This window comes from Lactuca sativa, chromosome 2, assembly GCF_002870075.4.
Source record: "Lactuca sativa cultivar Salinas chromosome 2, Lsat_Salinas_v11, whole genome shotgun sequence".
NCBI classification, from domain to species: domain Eukaryota; kingdom Viridiplantae; phylum Streptophyta; class Magnoliopsida; order Asterales; family Asteraceae; genus Lactuca; species Lactuca sativa.
In genome coordinates, this window is record NC_056624.2 from 52,545,676 (window position 1) to 52,565,049 (window position 19,374).

The following is a 19,374-nucleotide window of genomic DNA, read 5'->3' on the forward strand; positions in this document are numbered from 1 at the left end:
TTATGTAGCAATAACAATCCCAAATCTCCTTGTATTGACTTTAGAAAGCCTAGAGTCACAAGTGTCACTCCTCTAATGGTTCAAAAACACCATAAGAAAGAGGATGAAGAGGAGAGAGGATGGAGGCTGCCTAAAACGTGTTCTAACCCTAGAAGAATGCTTCACCACGTTTTTGAGCCTTAAGGGTTCTATATATACTGAGGCTATTAGGGTTATCTAACAAGGAAACCCTAATTTGGATGCTTAAGCCCTAAGCAACCCATGGACTCCTTTCCTTAAGGGCTTGGACGATTTCTCAACGGTTTCCCCATAGAATTCGTCCATTCCTTAATACAAGGCAATCCATGGCCCAAATTGCAATTATCTTATAGTTACAATTCCAGTCCCTTAAGTTTAATTAATCTCTTTTAGTCACAAAACTAATTACCAATTAATTATTGACTAATATTAATTAAACAATATGATTTCTCCTTTAATATATTATTCCCATAATATATTAATAAATCATATTTAATCCTTTCTTTCCATAATTCATCCTATCAAGTTGCTTTGGTGAAGGCAACCCAAAAGGGCCATGCACCATCGGGTCAAGTACATACCAAAATAGTTATGGACTTAGACACTAATCCAACAGTCTCCCACTTGGATAAGTCTAATAACTATTTTGCGTATGACTTCAGATCCTGATCTGCAATCGTAGCTTTCTAAAGTCGTTGTCAACTCTGATCCTATTAGATACGCGTGTCCTTAGATAAGGGATCATATATATTCCTCCATTCTAGATATCATATGAGATATGATTTCAAATCATTCTCTTTGTACTATATCTCGATTCCCGATTTATGACGACTGACTAATTGAACAAATCAAATTAGCCCTAGCCCGGCCGAGCATTTACGTTTGTCATCACAAAATCATCGAGGGGCCCAAAGATATCGCTTTTATCCTTCTTTGGATAAAAGGAGCGGATAAACTTTGATACAATGCTTTCTTGCACTTACTCACCAAATCACACACAACAATATGTTTTATAACACCAAGTTACTGGTGCGTTTACATATTATCAATGTGCAACCGATTTTCAAGATACAACTCACACATCTCAGTTTCAAGAATATAAGATGTTATCGTCTCACCAATCACTCGTGATAACAATCCATGGAGTGATCCAAGTGAGCGTGGGTCTAATCCAATGCTCAAATCATATTCATAAGCACTCATGAACGTTGCAGCAAACATTTGCTTATGTCTAATACTCTTTAGACAATCCACACACCAATTCACGACAGTCTTTATTCATACCTACTTCCAACATATGAACGACTGTGGCCCATTCGAATAATTTGACTGTTCTTAACCAATTAAATTATTCAGGAAGTCAAAACATGTGAAGTGAAACACAAGAATAATACTAATCCCATATGGCCTCAAACCTTTGAGCATAAATAAAACACCTTTTATTTATCACCATATCGATTACTCATTATTTGTCGTTTCGGGTAATCAACTTCTTACTTGAATTATTACACTTGTCCCATGCTCCTAGCATGTACACAATGTTTACCTATGGTTCTTACTTTGTGAAATAGACTAAACTGAGCACATTTCCAATCATTCTCATTTCACAACTCGAAATCCTTTTTCCATAAGTGAAAGAATATCAAATTCTTGCTACTTATAGATTATGCTAGATTCTAACATTTTATGCAATGATCCTTTCGTGATATCACTGCACCAAAGTCACAAAGACTATTGCCAATGATATTACAAAGTCCTCTATCAGATATTGTTACAAGACAATTCCTTAGATATGATGTCTCTCACTCAAAGTACTTTCCTTTGAACATCCTTTTGCATAAAAGTTTCTAATCTAGACATATATTTTCAATATTCAATTCCCAATATGGACACGTTTCCATATTTTCCATATGACAACTTATTCTTAATAGAATCTTATCTTTTCATAATAATGTCGATATGGTCCATCCAATATGGAAACATTTCCATATTTTCCAATACTATACTTCCAACTACTCACAAGCGACCAATCCTCGGCGAACTTTGGATTGTCCTTTGATAGTTGTTTAATTATATTAGTCAAAACCGATTCTTGTCCTTTTTCCCTCTAAATGCGCTAGACATTTGGAAAATTTTAGAATGGTCAAATATTATAGCATTTGCAATCGATCCTATACCCGAAGCGTATGGGACACAATGCATAATGTCTTACATAAAGATTTGATACTTTATCAATCTTCCGCCATAATATTTCATTTGCTATGTTCTCAAAATTTGAATTATGAAGAGGAATGTCGTAATCATAATCGAAATTTAAGAACACACTATGTACCTTTGACTAAATTTATTAACATTCCACAACCTAAGCCTTTAGATTTGAAATGAAGCATAATATTCTCTCCCTTAATTATAGCAAAACAACCTTTCAACTCTTACAACTTTGCAAAGTATGACTCTTGTTTTTTATAATTAATATTGCTAACCTTGCAATACTTTCCTTAATAATCATTGAATCATAACATTTATGCTCCCACTATCATGATGATTATTATAAACATAACACTTATGGTCCCACTAGCTTCGACATGTATTCAGAAACAGCTTAACTTTCAGAAAAACAATGCTTATTGAGTTTCTTAAGTTCATGTTCCTAATACTTAGTGCTTTGATAATCTTTTATCAAGGCTTCTTGAACTTATACACCTTTTCCTTAGATAGTTCATATGTGTGTCTAAATAATTGCCAAACCTCACAATTCAAATCATGGAAAGGGATACCGTAACCATGATCAAATTCGAGAATGCAATTTTACAATCACTATCTTCTTAAAATATTTCTTAGCGAAAGCACTTCCTCACAATCATTTTCATGAATGAGGAAATCTGATGACACTTAGATTTAAACGGTGTATGTGTTCCTATCCATGTGAATTTGTTAAAACCAAAGTTTACGAAAAATTCAAACTCATATGGACCAAACTTTCTTAATCTCGATTTCTTGCCTTATGGTAGCATAGCTGCCCACCACGTCTTCCAAGTAGTTAAGCAGCTCACCCTTTCCTATCAATGTACCTTTCATTAATTAAGGTGCCTTGCCTTTTATGCGTTCAAAATGAGAACTCATAGAACTCACATGCATAATTAACTCAATTGGAATAACATAGAAACAAAATAACGTCAACAAGATAGGTTGTAAACCTCAACTCGTGTGCTAGTGATGATTGATAAGGTTTATCTGATTTGTTCTTGAAACATTTCAAGACCATTAAGACTCCCACTGACTCCTTGACATATAAGATTCTCTTGTCAATAAACATTTCTTGACAAACAAATATTCAAGAGTTAGTGTAGTTTTTTTTATCAAAACACTTCATAAATTGGTCTTAGTTGGTCTTTGTCTTATCCAAGACATGACAACTTTTCCATATTTGATGAATGTTACAAACCTTCTTAATACTTTTCACTCAATGTCAAAATCTTAACTTTAAGACTTGTTATTGGAACGAAGTATGATTGACTTCTTGATTTAACCATTTCTTCAATCCTTGATTCCTCTTCTTAAACATACAATTGTACTAAGACTCACTTAGAGGATCAATTGAGATATGGTTCTTAATCATTAAGACCTATCATAAAGCATAAAAGCTACTCTCCCTTCTTCTTAGAATGGAGAAACTTTTATCTTTCTGCCTACTTGATTCTTCTTATTCGTTTTGCAATTGATTTACACCTTTTTAATCAATTCACAATTACACTTAATCTTATGAAGTATAATCATATTTACTAAGCCTTTAGTGAATCATGATGAATATCATTGTTGCTCTTATGGTGAACTTGATCAACACGCAACTTTGTGTATTCGATCTCCAAGTCCTTCACTTGACACTTTGTCAATGAATTAGTCTAATTTCCAAATATGAAATTTCTCATTCATCGTGCAACCAAGTTGCATGATTCCAAGTTTCTGTCCAATTGAAACTTGGGCGATGAGAAACTCTCCCTATTTGGTAAATTCTCGACTTTCCATAAATAACATAATAAGAACCAAATCCATTATAGAAACATTTTAACATCAATTTTTCATACACGCCATTACAAGGATAAATAAAATTTAAAATCAAAATTTATTTTATTGCGGAAAAATTTGTCCTTACAATGCAACTCATTGAAAAACTTATGCTAATACATCTTTCTTAGCAATCTAATTCTAACTCTAAGTAGTAGCTCAAGAATCTAATCTTCGAGAAATGCGATCGAAATTCATTCCTTCACGGTTAGATTTTGCTCACTTCTTCCCTTAAGCTTCCTTTCTTTTCTTCGATCATACAAAACATCAACTGTAATCTTATCACATTATGTATTAAGAATCTCGATTAGAAGCTTAAAAGAGTTAGTCAATGGATTTTACCTAAAGCAGAGCCATACGTTTTGACTCTCCCATCTCTTAGATCTCTTACGTAAATGGGGCAGCTTCGTCTCCAATGCCCTTTCTCTTGTCAATAAAAGCAAATTGACTCTTTTGGAACATGACATGGAACTACTTTAGACATTGCCTCTCTCTTATGATCAAACTTTTCGATCATAGCATGTCTTTCGTTGCCATTGTCTATATTCATAGAGGTCTTGAAGGTAGATTCACCAATCAACTTTGCTTTTCTATTGCGCCAAACCATTGCTGATTCAGCAGCAATAAGCATATAGGTGAGATCTATAAGGTTCACGTTGCGGTTCATCATATAGTACTCTCTTACTAACTCACTATATGAGTTAGGAAGTGACTGAAGAACCCAATCAACAGCCATTTCCTCACAGACAACGGATCCCAACATTCTTAACTTATCAATGTGTGACTTCATCCCTAGGACGTGTGCACACACTGAATTTTCTTCTTTATGTTTACTTGCCAAAAGGGCTTGAGTGATCTTGAACTTTTCAAGCCTTTTGAACTTGTGGGTTAGGGAGAACAATTTGAGGAGGTGGAGGAAGTGAAGCATGATTTCTTGTTCCTCAATCGAATCGTGGAATACCATCTTCATGTGGAATGCTTGTTCCACGGGATTTGGGAAGACCATAGTTGTCAAACTTTGACATCTACAAAACGGGAGAAAACGAATTCAAGTTAGTTGATTGATTGAGTCCTTAGTAAATCACCCAAATGAGATACTAAGGCTAGGACCCAACACAATATGCTACAACTCGGGAGAGGGATGCCGTAACCCAAATTGAAGAACATTTGAAGGTAAGTGAATGACGATTCACTAATTTTCCACCATGAAAAACAAAAAAGAAATTTAAGTTTTAAATCTATGAAAACTCCTAGATCCTATGAGATTCATTGAAAATTTCAATGGCGTGTTTAAATCTCGATATGCCCCTCTTGTTTCTGACTGGGATGCCGAGGATCACAAAGTGGGTGTGAATAACCATGCAAACTTACATGGTGCCCTCACATGTTACAGTCACCTATTCGATGTGCCGGTAAACCACACATGCTCCACCGAACTATGACAAACATTGAGTCACCCTTTGCTACCTTTGCCTAGAACCATTTAGTGTGCCGGTAAACCACACACGCTCCACTAACGTCTTCGTAAGGGCACTAAGTGTAATTTCATGGAATAGCATCAATTCACTTTTGCCTAAGTAACTACTATTGGGAATTTGTAAAACATTTAGTTACTTTTGTACTTCATTATACTTATAATGGAAGGTTTTTTCCTATCCTACCCGTTCGGCTAACGACCCTCCACTAGTCAAGAGTGCAGTGGGTAAGAGTGGATACCCATTCAATCGCCATTTTATAGGCAATTTCCTTAAACACCCCTTATAGACCAACTTCGTGAATGAGGCCTACTAACGGTAAGACTGACTTTTACTCATACATATATATAATGTTAGACTTTTAATGTTATATATAGTATAGGGTGTATTTTACACCTTTTTAAAATACTAGGTGGTCAAATTTAATAATTATACCTTTAATTCAATTAAATTGTAAACCAAAACTTTTATGGATTTATTAAACGTCTTTTCATTATACACCTTAATTAATTAATAAAACCATAAGGGTGTGATATGAACTTTTCAAAACAATACTAGGGTTTTAGAATTTAACATTCCTAAATTAAACTTTTAATCAACTTTTAAATTCCAAAACTTGAGGGCAAGTTTTGAAACATTTCAAAAACTTAGGGTTTAGAATTTAAATATACATCAAAATTAAACTATTAATCAAAATTTAAATTCCAAAACTTGAGGTCAAGTTTTGAAACCTTTTCAAAACACTAGGGTTTCAACTATTTAAATTTCAAAACTAAACTTTTGAGTTCTAATTTAAACTATAAAACCTAAAGGGATTAATTTGAAACTATTCCAAACTTTGTCAAGATATTCTAGATCACATAATTCAAATAAGGCAATTAACTATAATTGGTGGTTATCTAATTAGATCTAGTTCAAATTCTTGCAAGATAATGATCAAATAATTTCCATAACTTAACATATATCAAATAAGGTAACAATTATCTAATTAGATGACCAAAATCTTTTATTTTGACAAGGATAATCATAAGGAATCAATAAAATTCGAATTTTATTAATTTTAAACAATTATGGCAATTATCCTAAGTCAAAATAGGCAAAAATCCTGAAACAGCCTCCTTCTGATGCTCGAACTCGCCGAGTTCCTCTATGGACTCGCCGAGTTGGAGCTACTCCCCGAGTCCACATTGGAACTCGCCGAGTTCATCAGACAGGGGGCCAAAAAATTGATTTTACAAGCATGAACAAATTAACAAGGCATCAATACAATAGAAACCAATCAAGGCTCTGATACCACTGATGGGTTTTGGTCCTAAGAACATCCTATGCGCTCATACAAACCCTAATGCTTGGATCTAGGTTTCTCTATTGTACATGCAAATTATCCAAGACTATAAACCCTAATTCTAGCATTCAAGTAATCATATTAACATGAGAATAGGTTTAAGATGTTACCTTGATTGTTATGTAGCAATAACAATCCCAAATCTCCTTGTATTGACTTTAGAAAGCCTAGAGTCACAAGTGTCACTCCTCTAATGGTTCAAAAACACCATAAGAAAGAGGATGAAGAGGAGAGAGGATGGAGGCTGCCTAAAACGTGTTCTAACCCTAGAAGAATGCTTCACCACGTTTTTGAGCCTTAAGGGTTCTATATATACTGAGGCTATTAGGGTTATCTAACAAGGAAACCCTAATTTGGATGCTTAAGCCCTAAGCAACCCATGGACTCCTTTCCTTAAGGGCTTGGACGATTTCTCAACGGTTTCCCCATAGAATTCGTCCATTCCTTAATACAAGGCAATCCATGGCCCAAATTGCAATTATCTTATAGTTACAATTCCAGTCCCTTAAGTTTAATTAATCTCTTTTAGTCACAAAACTAATTACCAATTAATTATTGACTAATATTAATTAAACAATATGATTTCTCCTTTAATATATTATTCCCATAATATATTAATAAATCATATTTAATCCTTTCTTTCCATAATTCATCCTATCAAGTTGCTTTGGTGAAGGCAACCCAAAAGGACCATGCACCATCGGGTCAAGTACATACCAAAATAGTTATGGACTTAGACACTAATCCAACAGGAACTTGGATCTTTCATAAGCGAGATATGCAAATATGCTGACAAAAATATGGAATCGAGCTTTAAATCTTCAACAAATGTGGTGCAGAAAAAAAAATCTCCAAAGCATAAAGAACAATGTGGGAAAGCATACGCCACATTGCATGGTTGAGAAATTGAGCCATAAGTGTCTTCATAATAATTGCAAGAAGGATGGTAGTGACCCATAGAATGAATATGGAACAATGGTCTTTAATTTTGTGAAAATATAAGATTCACGACGTGAGGTAGTAGAGTTCACGACGTGAGGCCGCGTTTAAGTGTATTCTGGAAAATCATCAATAACTGACTCACGACACGAGTAAGACACGTTCACGTCGTGGGAACTAGAATCTCAAGAATAAATTTCCTCCAATTCTTCTTTCAATTCTTGCACTCAACCCGATGTCTTAATGGATTAAGACTCTTCTAACTCTATTATTTTGACTCTTTTCTATAACTCTATATTCTCTCTTTACTCACCCCACACTTATTTTTTATTGTGGGTCTCGACTCTCGCCTCTAAACTCTCAGCTAAACGTGTTCGCACTCATATCTCGACATCCTTTCCCACATTTTCTCTAGCAAAATATGAAAATAATAACCAAAGAAGTAAACAGGAACATAACCAATTTAAAAGTCTTACAATCCCAAACAAACCAAAAACAATCAAACAAACTAAAAAAAACTAAATAAACTAAAAGATAATCTAATCATCTCCTTCATCTTCATTTGCTCTACTCGTCCCGGCTCTGTCTCCTGTCTTCATCCATAGCTCCTCCCATGTTGGAATGTAAGGGAATTGAGGAGGCACGGTAGGTGGTCTCACCACATTCATGTAGGAGAACATGGCTTCAACGATTTGGGTATTGTACGTCACCCCACCGCGGAGATTATCCAAGTATGAACCTACCCGACTTTGCAACGGGTTGGTGGGTACTCCACCCTCATATTGTTGAGGGGGTTGTTGTGCTTTTCCCATATCTCCTCGGGCTCTCACGTTCCGTATCCTGGGCCTTGGTTGTTGCTCGGGTTCCTCAGGTGGTTGTTCAGCACCCTCATCGTCACTATTTTTGATGCCCCAATGTGACCCATAATTGACCACAACTCTCATGGTCTCAAGATATCCAATAGAAAACTCATTCCCTTCTTTAAAAGTAAGTGTCCTTGTAATGGCAGAGATGATCACACCATAAGATCGGGCCAGACAGGTGACAAAGTTTCCACCACAAATTGGGCTCCTGGGTCTAGAACTCACTGCAAACTCCGCCAAATACCGAGCCAAAAAGTAAGGGATATGGCATGTAACGCCCGCAAATCCGGGCTAGTCAATTAGAGGCAATAGGGGTCGAAAACGACTTTTTGAGAAAAGATTATTTAGAATGAATAATCTTAACCAAGTTTTAGAATATGTCACAAGGTTTCCGTACATATAAAGAACGCCGAAATCCGAGTTATAACGAAGAAGTTATGACCCGTCGAAGTTTCGCGACGGAACCGGCACGGCACCGGGAAACGTAAATAGTGAATTTACGATAGAGCGAGATTTAGCCTTAGCAATCTAAAAGAAAGCCGTAGAATATGTCAAACTAATAACATCGATAAAAAGAACGCCCAAATCTGATTTCGTATGAAGAAGTTACGATTTTTCGAAGTTTCGGACTAGTAGTGTACAGCTCGAAATTCGAATATTAGATCGAGCGGTTTTTAGCCGACATGACCTGAACGAGAATCAAAGATCTCTTTAAGAGTAGCGTAACAAGAAAAAGATGGGCGAAAACGGATGTCGGATGAAGAAGTTATGAGGATTTAACGGACCAATCCTATCCTGGCCTGTTAATAATATAAAATTTAAAATCGAGTCAAAATTAGCCGACAAAGTCTAAATGAAAGTTGTAGAGTACGTTCCCACCTTCGCGTGGATATAAAGAATGTCGAAAACGGAGGTTGTACGCGAAACTTACGAATTTTTAAAGTTTATGATCAAATTTGCGAAGGCTGATAAGGATTTGATGACGTGGCGCGTTGTGGGCCGTCCATCGCTGATCAGTGAACGCTTCGGATTCGGACACGCCTCGCTTCGCATTACGCCCAACGTCCGAGTTCGGTACGCCCAGCGTACCCTTCGGTCCTATCCCTTCCGAGTGCGAGACAGCTAGAGTCCATCTGGCAACCCCATCCGAAGTTACCCCCCGCGTAGCCAAGGATTACGCCCAGCGTAGTCCGAGGCCTTGCAGGGTATAAAAAGGGGCGAGGGTCTCCGCATTTTTCACACAATTTTCCTTCTCTCTCTAGATTACTTTCTCTCTCTAAAGCTCCAAACCACCCCTAAGCCCTAGTTAAACCCCTTAGCTCCCGAGGGAAGCCCCGAGGCTCCCGGAGTCCCAAGAAAAAGAGCCTTTCGGTTTCGAAACGCTGCTCCAATTAAGTTCCAGTTTTCGATAAAATTCGCTGTAAGTGTGCTACGCTTACGCATTTTTTAATATAGCTTTCAAATAATTATAGGAATGTTATTAGGTCCTTAAAATAATTATTTGGGCTATTATTATGAGTTATATTGAGTGTTATTAACGCATAATAATAGTCAGACTAATTAATTTGTCGCGGTTATCGTTAGACTAAACCCTAGTGGTATTGGTACTAGGTTTTATCGAAGGAAAATCGTTTTGAGAGTATCGAAGCGATGTCCGAGTGCTGAGTCATCACCTTTCAGGTGAGTGCATAGTCCCTTTCATCTTACACATAGATATGAAGTATTTTATATAAACTACGTGCTATGTGTGCATATTATCTGAATACTTGCTGTCTATGCTGGATGAACGTTTTATACATGTTTTAAAGGATTTAAATTGTATACGTATTTTAGATATACTAATATGCTGGGTATGAGATGGGTAGATGAATGATGAGAGATAGAAGATGATGTGAGTATACATTGGCAACTATAGACTTAGTGCCTATGGGACGAACACCGGTAGCTATGGACTTAGTACCTGTTAGACGTTGGTAGCTATGGATTTAGTACCTGTTAGGAATTGGTAGCAATGGACTTAGTACCTATTAAACACTAGTAGCTATGGATTTAGTACCTGATGAGTAGAATATAGCAGCTATGGAATTAGTGCTTTACGAACGAACATTGACAGCTATGGATTTAGTGCCAGTCTTATAACCCTGGAAGTAAGGGACTTCGGAATAAATGAATGCAGGATAGATGACTCTTAGGATAAATCCTTAAGATTAAAGAAGATAATGGGGATGGGTAATTGGGTTGATTGTTTGATTGTTTAACATAATAATTATTATGGGTTGAAAACCCTATGTACTCACCAGGTTTCCCAACCTGACCCACTCAGTTTATTTATATCACATGTGTTGATATGAAGTCACATTACACTGAGAGATTTAAAGGGATGTAGATCACCAGTGTAAACAAATGTAAGTTATGTTTATGCTTATGTTTCTGTATTAACAATGACATCCCAAACGTTTTAAGATGAATAAAATACGTTTCTTCGAAAATGTTTTAATAACGTATTTATCGTGTTTTTCTGGGAACAAATTCCGCAACATTTTTATTAAAAGAACTCTGATTTTTATAAAGCATAAACAAAATCGGTATTTTCTGGCTGTGAAAATGGGGATGTCACATGGCAACACACCCCGGGCTGTAGAATGGTCCACAACAAAAATAGATTAAGCTTTGTGACCTTCTCTCCATGTTTTTTTATGGTGGATGGAGAATGTGATAACCCTGTGAATCAAGTGGTGGATGGGTGATTTAATGTTACTTTCCGACGACACAATGGAGTTAAAAACACCGAGGCGATATTGGCCCAAAACCCGTGCCCCGAGACCCCTCCAAAATAAACACATGCATCCTCCCGCAAGAATGCAGTAAACTCGGAAGTCATGGCTTCATGGGCCTCATACAAGCCCATCCTCCAAGCGAATTCTACGAAGCTACATTCCTGGTACTCCCCACCCAACCGGAAAATCAATGCATGTGGGAAGTTCGGGTCTTGAAAATTCTCTTCAAAAGTCAAGGTAGAGAAGAATTCCACACACAACTCCTTGTATACTTTCTCTTGAATTGCAAATAAGTTATTCCTGTTGGGTTTTGAGCAATCTAACACTTCCTAAGTGTGCATGCAACCCTAATAAACCTTCGATCTATGTTCGTCTAAATACATGCAAAATAATAATTTTCCAAGGTTTATAACCTATCTAACATGGCATGGGGAACATTTCAACATAAAAGAGTTAGAAGAGATTACATATCTTTTAGATGAGTTTGGTTCTTGAGGAGTTTGAGGGCCAAGCACCAATAGTGTGAATGCCTCAAATGGAATCACAAAACACCACAAACTCTTGGAAAAATTTGAGAGAGAATACACACTTGTATTTTCGGCCACACACAAGCACACACACACTAGTTCACTAGTTACTCTTAGGGGGCCATTTCATGCAACATAAGCATGCTTATATAGTGTACATGATTAGGGTGAAACCCTAATAACCCATATCTTTTCCTTTCCAAGGATCCATGGGTTAAAAGCTCCATGGATCATCCATGGACTTCCATATAAGCCTATCCCATTAACAAATGAGTGTTAGCCCACACCATATAAAACCAATAGCCCATAATCTAATTAGTCTTTCTTTTAATCTCTAAATTAATTCATAATTAATTCAAGACTAAGACTAATTAAATAACATAACCTCATATTAATATATTATAACTTATAATATATTAATAAACATATGTGTATAACTCTCATAAAATTATCCATAAATAGTTTGGATGAGATGCAACCCAAATGGACCATGCCGGTCGGGTCAAGTATATACCAAATAAGTTATGGACTTAGACACCTTATCCAACAGACTCCCACTTGGATAAGTCTAATAACTATATTTGTGTTTGTTACTTCAGGAACCAACCAGCAATCGTAGCTATCGAAAACTCCATTGAACTATGAAGAAAACTCTGTTGAACTATGAAGCGCCATTTTAGATTAGTGATCATATAATCCTCTGTTCTCATGATATCAGCCGGACAAATACATGGAACAACGTCGTACTTATTGTCCAGCAATTTGTTTCCTGATTTTCAATTTGTTTGACAAAGAACTTAATCGAACACATCAATTTTAGTTCTGACCGGCCGGTACATAGGTCACTACAAAATTATCGAGGGGCCCAGATATCGCTTCTATTTCTAGAAGGAACAGATAAACTTCGACTCATATGCTTGTTCTACTACTTATTGAATTGTACACAAAGGCACGTTTCGTAACATCAAGTTACTGATGCGTTTACGTGCAATCAATGCACAACCAACTCATAGGTAACAACTCATATCTCTAGGTTTGAAGATTTATATGATATTACCGTCTCACGATCACTCGAGATAAATTCCATGAAGTGATACAAGTGAGCATGGGTTTATTCCAATACTCATAACTTATGAGCACTCATGAATGTTGTAGCAACCATTGCTATGACTAAACCCATTTAGCCATCTACAAACTCGATTCATGACAGTCTTGATTCATACCTACTTCCAACATATGAACGACTGTGGAGTGTTTAAATAACTTAGTCATTCGGAAAGAATAACCTAGCTATTTTGGAAGTCAAAACATGCAAAGTGAAACACAATAATAATCGAATCCAATATGGTCTCAGAACCCTTTTGAATATAAATAGAATCACCTTTTATTTATCACCATATTGATTACACATTATTTATTGTATAATGTTTCAAACAATCAATTGAATAAAACAACAGTCGTCCCATGCTCCTAGCATGTACACTTTGTTTTTCTAAACAATAGTTATGCCATACTCCAAGTATGCACACTATGTTTGTCGATGATCCTTACATTGGGATGTAGATCAATTGAACATGATTCCAATGATACTCATTTCACAATCCCAAATCCTTATTGTAAATGTGAGAATCCCCGATTCCTATCATTTACCAAAAAAAAAATCTGTTAGATTTTAAACTTTTATGCAATGTTCCCCTTGTAATGATTATGCACAAAGTCACCAAAACCTTGTCACCAGTCATTACAGAGTATTCCAAAGAAGGTCAACTTCTATGGAACGGAAGTCTCATATTCAAAGTAGATTGCTTTGAACATCCTTCTTGCATTAAGGTTTTCTAATGTTACATAGATTGAATAACTTCCACCTATGGAGACATTTCCATAGTCCCATTTTGACTATCACTTCCGAACAAGAGTTACTTCTTTTCAGAATATGTCAATATGGTCCTTTCCGACAACTTACATCATACTTCCAACTTTCCCTGAGCAACCAATCTTTGGCGAACCTCAGATTGTCCTCGACAATTGCTTAATCACTTTAGTCTTATCCAGTTCTAGACTTTTCCCTTCTCAATTCCTTAAGCATTTGGAAAATTTAGAAAAGATGAATATTATAGCACATGCAATCGATCCTATATCCGAAGTATATGGGACACGATTCATGATATTTGACATAAAGACATGATACTAGACAAGTCTTTTGCTACAATATCTTTTTTTTTTATTTTCCATGTTTTCAAAATTTAACTATGAAGAGGGATGCCGTAATCATAATTGAATTTTGAAAACGCAATATATATAGAATTTCTTCAAGTTGAACCATTCCCACATAAAATTCATATATATGTCCTTGACTAAAGATGATTAAAATCTCAATCTAAGCTTTAGAATTGAAACGAAGTATAATTTCCTCTCCCTTAATTATAGCAAAACAACTTTTCAACCCCTGCAACTTCACGAATTGAAACTTTGTTTTCTATAATTAACATTGCTAACTTGCAACACTAAATGTAATAATCATGCTCCCACTAACATGATGATTATCAGCATAACACTTATGCTCCCACTAGCTCTGACATATTTCCAGAAATTTGCTGGACTTCTGAAATTTAGATTCATACACCCTTTCTTAGATAGCTCACATGTGTGTCTAAACAATTTTCAGAACTATGAAAAGGGATGTCATAATCATAGTCTCAATTGCTTAGGCATTTTCCATTTCTCACAAGTCCATGTTAGTGTGCCGGTTAACCACACATGATCCACTAACGACTTTTGAAAATGCAAATAACACAATTGATATCTACGTAAAATCTACTTAGTGAAAGCGTTTCCTCACCATCATTTTCATGAATCGGAGAGAAACCTTATGACACTTAGATTTTATAGTGTATGAGTTCCTATCCATGTGAATTTGTCAAAACCATAATCACAAGATAAGGGTAGTGACAAATTCAGTCTTATATGGATTAAACTTGTTCAATCTTAGTTTCTTGTCACCTTGGTAGCACAAGGCCCACCAATGCTTCCAAGTTGAACTCTGATAACTCACATGCAAATTCAACTTATTTGAAGTAGGTACAGAAATAAGAATTATGTCAACACGATAGGTTGCAAACCTTAAGTCGTGTGCTAGTGATAAATTACAGTTTTTACTCTTGATTAAATCTTGAAACTCTTTCAGGATCTTTAAGGCTCCCACTGTCCCCTTGATATATATAAGTTTCCCCAGTCAAGAACCATTCCTTGACAAAACAAATATTCAAGGGACAATGCGGATTCTTATTAAGACTAACACTTCACACAATTGGTCTTAGTTGGTCTTTGTCTCATCCAAGACATCACAACTTACCAATCTCAAATGTACAAGAGTAGAAAACATTTTACTCTTACATTTGACTAGCGTTAATAAATCTTCCTTTATGTCACTCAAAGCTACAATCTTGGAGTATGACTCTAAGAATTGTTTTGGAACGAAGTATGACTAATCTTCTTGATTTTAACCAATCCAACAATTCATGACCTCTCTTCTTAGCCATAACAATGCACTAAGACGTCCTCAGAGTATGAATTTGTGATATGGTTTCATAATCATTAAGATGATCATGAAATACGATACTAAAGTACTCTCCCATCCTTTCAGATTTGAGAAACTTTTATCTTTCTGCCTAATTTGATTCTTCTCATTTGTTCTGTCATACATTGTAACCTTTCCAATGTTACAAAATTATACTTAACCTCATAAGTATAATCATATTTACTAATCTTTAGTAAATCATGACAAATCAATCTTTGTGGTGGACCTTGACCAGCGCACACCCAGTGTACCTAATTCCTTAGTCCTTCAATTGACTCACATATACATGTGATCAAAGAATTAGTCTTAATTTTCAAAGATGAAAATTCTCATTCATCATACAATACAACTTGTATGATTCCAAGTTTCTGTCCAATTGAAACTTGGGTGATGAAAAACTTTCTTCATTTGGTAAATTCAGACACTACCACAAATGAAAGAATCAAATCCACTTTCCAATATTGCTATTACTAGAAACATATGAGCAAAAATTTTCCACATATGCCATTGTAAGGATATTTTTAAAATAAATAAAATTAAAACCCTTTTTTTCTTTTATTTTAAAACTTTGCGGAAAAACTTATCCTTACAATCCACATGAAAATCTTGTTGTTATCTGTTCATAAGCAATATATTATAACCCTTAAGCAACAGCTCAAAATTCTGATTGCCGAACCATGCGATCGAAACCCACCTTCGCAATCAGAATCAACATATACTTACTTTAAGCTTCCTATATTTTCTTTGATTCTTAAAAACATCAACATGTGACCCATTCACATTATGTAATAAGAATCTCCAAATAGAAACTTAATAGGGTTAGTCAGTGGACTTTAACTGAAGTAGAGTCAAACTTTTGACTTGATCAATCTTATGATCTTTCAGGTAAATATGGCAGCTTCGCAATCAGTGTCCCTCCCTTTGGCAATAAAACATATAGACCCTTTGGTAATGGCACATGAGACTATCTCAGACTTAGCCTTTCTCTTTACCATTTGGTCAACCGAGTTGACTATGGCCGATCCCTTTCCATTGGGAAGAGAAATGCTTTTCTAGATATCCAATGCTACCATTGCCAATGTCCATTTAAGGTTTGGGAAGTTGATCTTCTAATAAAATTTGCTTTACTAGTGTTCCAAATCATTGCTGAATCTGCAACACTGAGCAAATAGATAAGATCATTAAGGCTTGTGTCATAGTCTGTCTCATAGTAGTCCCAAAGAGACTCACTATGTTACTAAGAAAGTGATTGAACATCCAACTTTCACGAGACTTTGACACCCAACTCTCCCGACTTGTCAATATGTGACTTTATCTCCAAGATGTGAGCACACATAGACTATGCTTGCCAATAGGGATTGAGTGACTTTAAACTTTTCAAGAACTTGTGAGTGAGGGAGAATAATTGGAGGAGGTGGAGGAAGTGAAGCATGATGTTGAGGGACACCATCTTCAAGAGATTTGGGAAGATCATAGTTGTCTAAACCAGACATCTATAATGGGAGAAAATCAAGTTAGTTGATTCAAAGTCCTTAATATAACACCCAATATAAAATATTAAGGCTAGGACCCAACACAATATTTTATAATTTGGAAGAGGGATGCCGTAATCCAAGCTATAAAATATTTGAAGGTAGGCGAATGACGATTCACCAATTTCCACCATGAAAAACGAAATAATTTATTAGGTTTTAATTGGATTTGAAATTCCTAGATCTTTTGAGATTCATTGAACTTTTCAATGGCATGTTTCAATCTCGAGTGTCCCCTCTCAAATTTTGTGACTGGGATGCCGAGGATCACAAAACAAGGTGTGAATAACCATACCAATTCACTTGGTACCCTTAATATTATCACCTAATCAATGTGCCGGTTAACCACAAACGCTCCATTGATCTATGACAAACATTAAGTCACCCTTCGTGATCCTTACTAGTCCAAGTTAGTGTGTCGGTTAACCACACACGCTCCACCAACGACTTGGTAAGGTACAAAGTGTGAATTCCATGGGCTAGCACCAAATTCACATTTTTCCTAAAGTAACTAAGATTGGGAATTAAATAAAAAATATTTAGTTACTTTATAATATTCATTATACTTTTAATGAGAATTTAAAGTCATTGTCCTACCTGTTCGGCTAACGACCCTCCACCGATCAAGCAAGCGGTGGGTGAGAGTGGACACCCATTAAGTCGCCATTTTATAGGCAACAACCTTATACCCACCTTATAGACCGACTTCGTGAATGCGGCCTACTAACGGTAAAACGACTTGTTCTTATACATATATATAATAATTAACCATTAATGTTATAAATAGTATAAGTATTGAATTTTAACTTTTAAAATTCTAAGTGTTGGAATTAAAGTTTATTAAAGTGTGTGAAACTTTTCCAAATTCCAAAACTTGAGGGCAAGTTTTGAAACTATTCAAAACTAACTAATTCCATGATTTATGTGTTTAAAGTAGTTTTAATCCAAAAACTCTTCAAGTTCCATAACTTGAGGACAAGTTATGGAAGACTTTAAACTAATAAAAGAATTAGTTTTCTTTATTTTATAACTTATGGAATTAATTAAGGTTACACTTTATTTATATTTATTAATGAAGTGACTCTTGAACCTCCATAACTTAAGGACAAGACTCTTCATCTTTTGTAATCATCCAAGACTTTTCATTTCATAACTTATGAATTAAAGATTCATAAAAATGAAGACTCTTCATTTTCATGTAACTTATGTGTTTTAAGTGTGTGTTAAATAAAAGTGACCTTTGGATATCCATAACTTGAGGACAAATTATGGACACCATTAAAACATATAAATGATCAAGAATTAATTCTAAACAATTCAACAAATAATTCCTATCATCTTCTAAATTCATAAGAACATGAACATGATCATCAAAATTTCAAGAATTATATGAACACATAAAATCATGGAATTTTGATTATAACTTTGAAATTGGTCCACCATCATCATTACCACATCAAAAACAGGTTTTATGAGTCCAAAACAGTTTAAGGTAATGATTCTAGACCAATTCCAGCACCAAAACTCGAAGACATGCTGTCTGGGGGTCCAACTCGTCGAGTTGGATGAGTTTTGCCTTGGACTCGTCGAGTCCCTTCATGGACTCGGTGAGTCAGCTGTGCAGACAGCATAAAATCTTCGATTTTCAGCAATTTGCATCAAGTATTCAAACAAGCAAGCCTTGGCTCTGATACCACTATTGGGTTTTGAGCAATCTAACACTTCCTAAGTGTGCATGCAACCCTAATAAACCTTGGATCTATGTTTGTCTAAATACATGCAAAATAATAATTTTCCAAGGTTTATAACCTATCTAACATGGCATGGGGAACATTTCAACATAAAAGAGTTAGAAGAGATTACATACCTTTTAGATGAGTTTGGTTCTTGAGGAATTTGAGGGCCAAGCACCAATAGTGTGAATGCCTCAAATGGAATCACAAAACACCACAAACTCTTGAAAAACTTTGAGAGAGAATACACACTTGTATTTTCGGCCACACACAAGCACACACACACTAGTTCACTAGTTACTCTTAGGGGGCCATTTCATGCAACATAAGCATGCTTATATAGTGTACATGATTAGGGTGAAACCCTAATAACCCATGTCTTTTCCTTTCCAAGGATCCATGGGTTAAAAGCTCCATGGATCATCCATGGACTTCCATATAAGCCTAGCCCATTAACAAATGAGTGTTAGCCCACACCATATAAAACCAATAGCCCATAATCTAATTAGTCTTTCTTTTAATC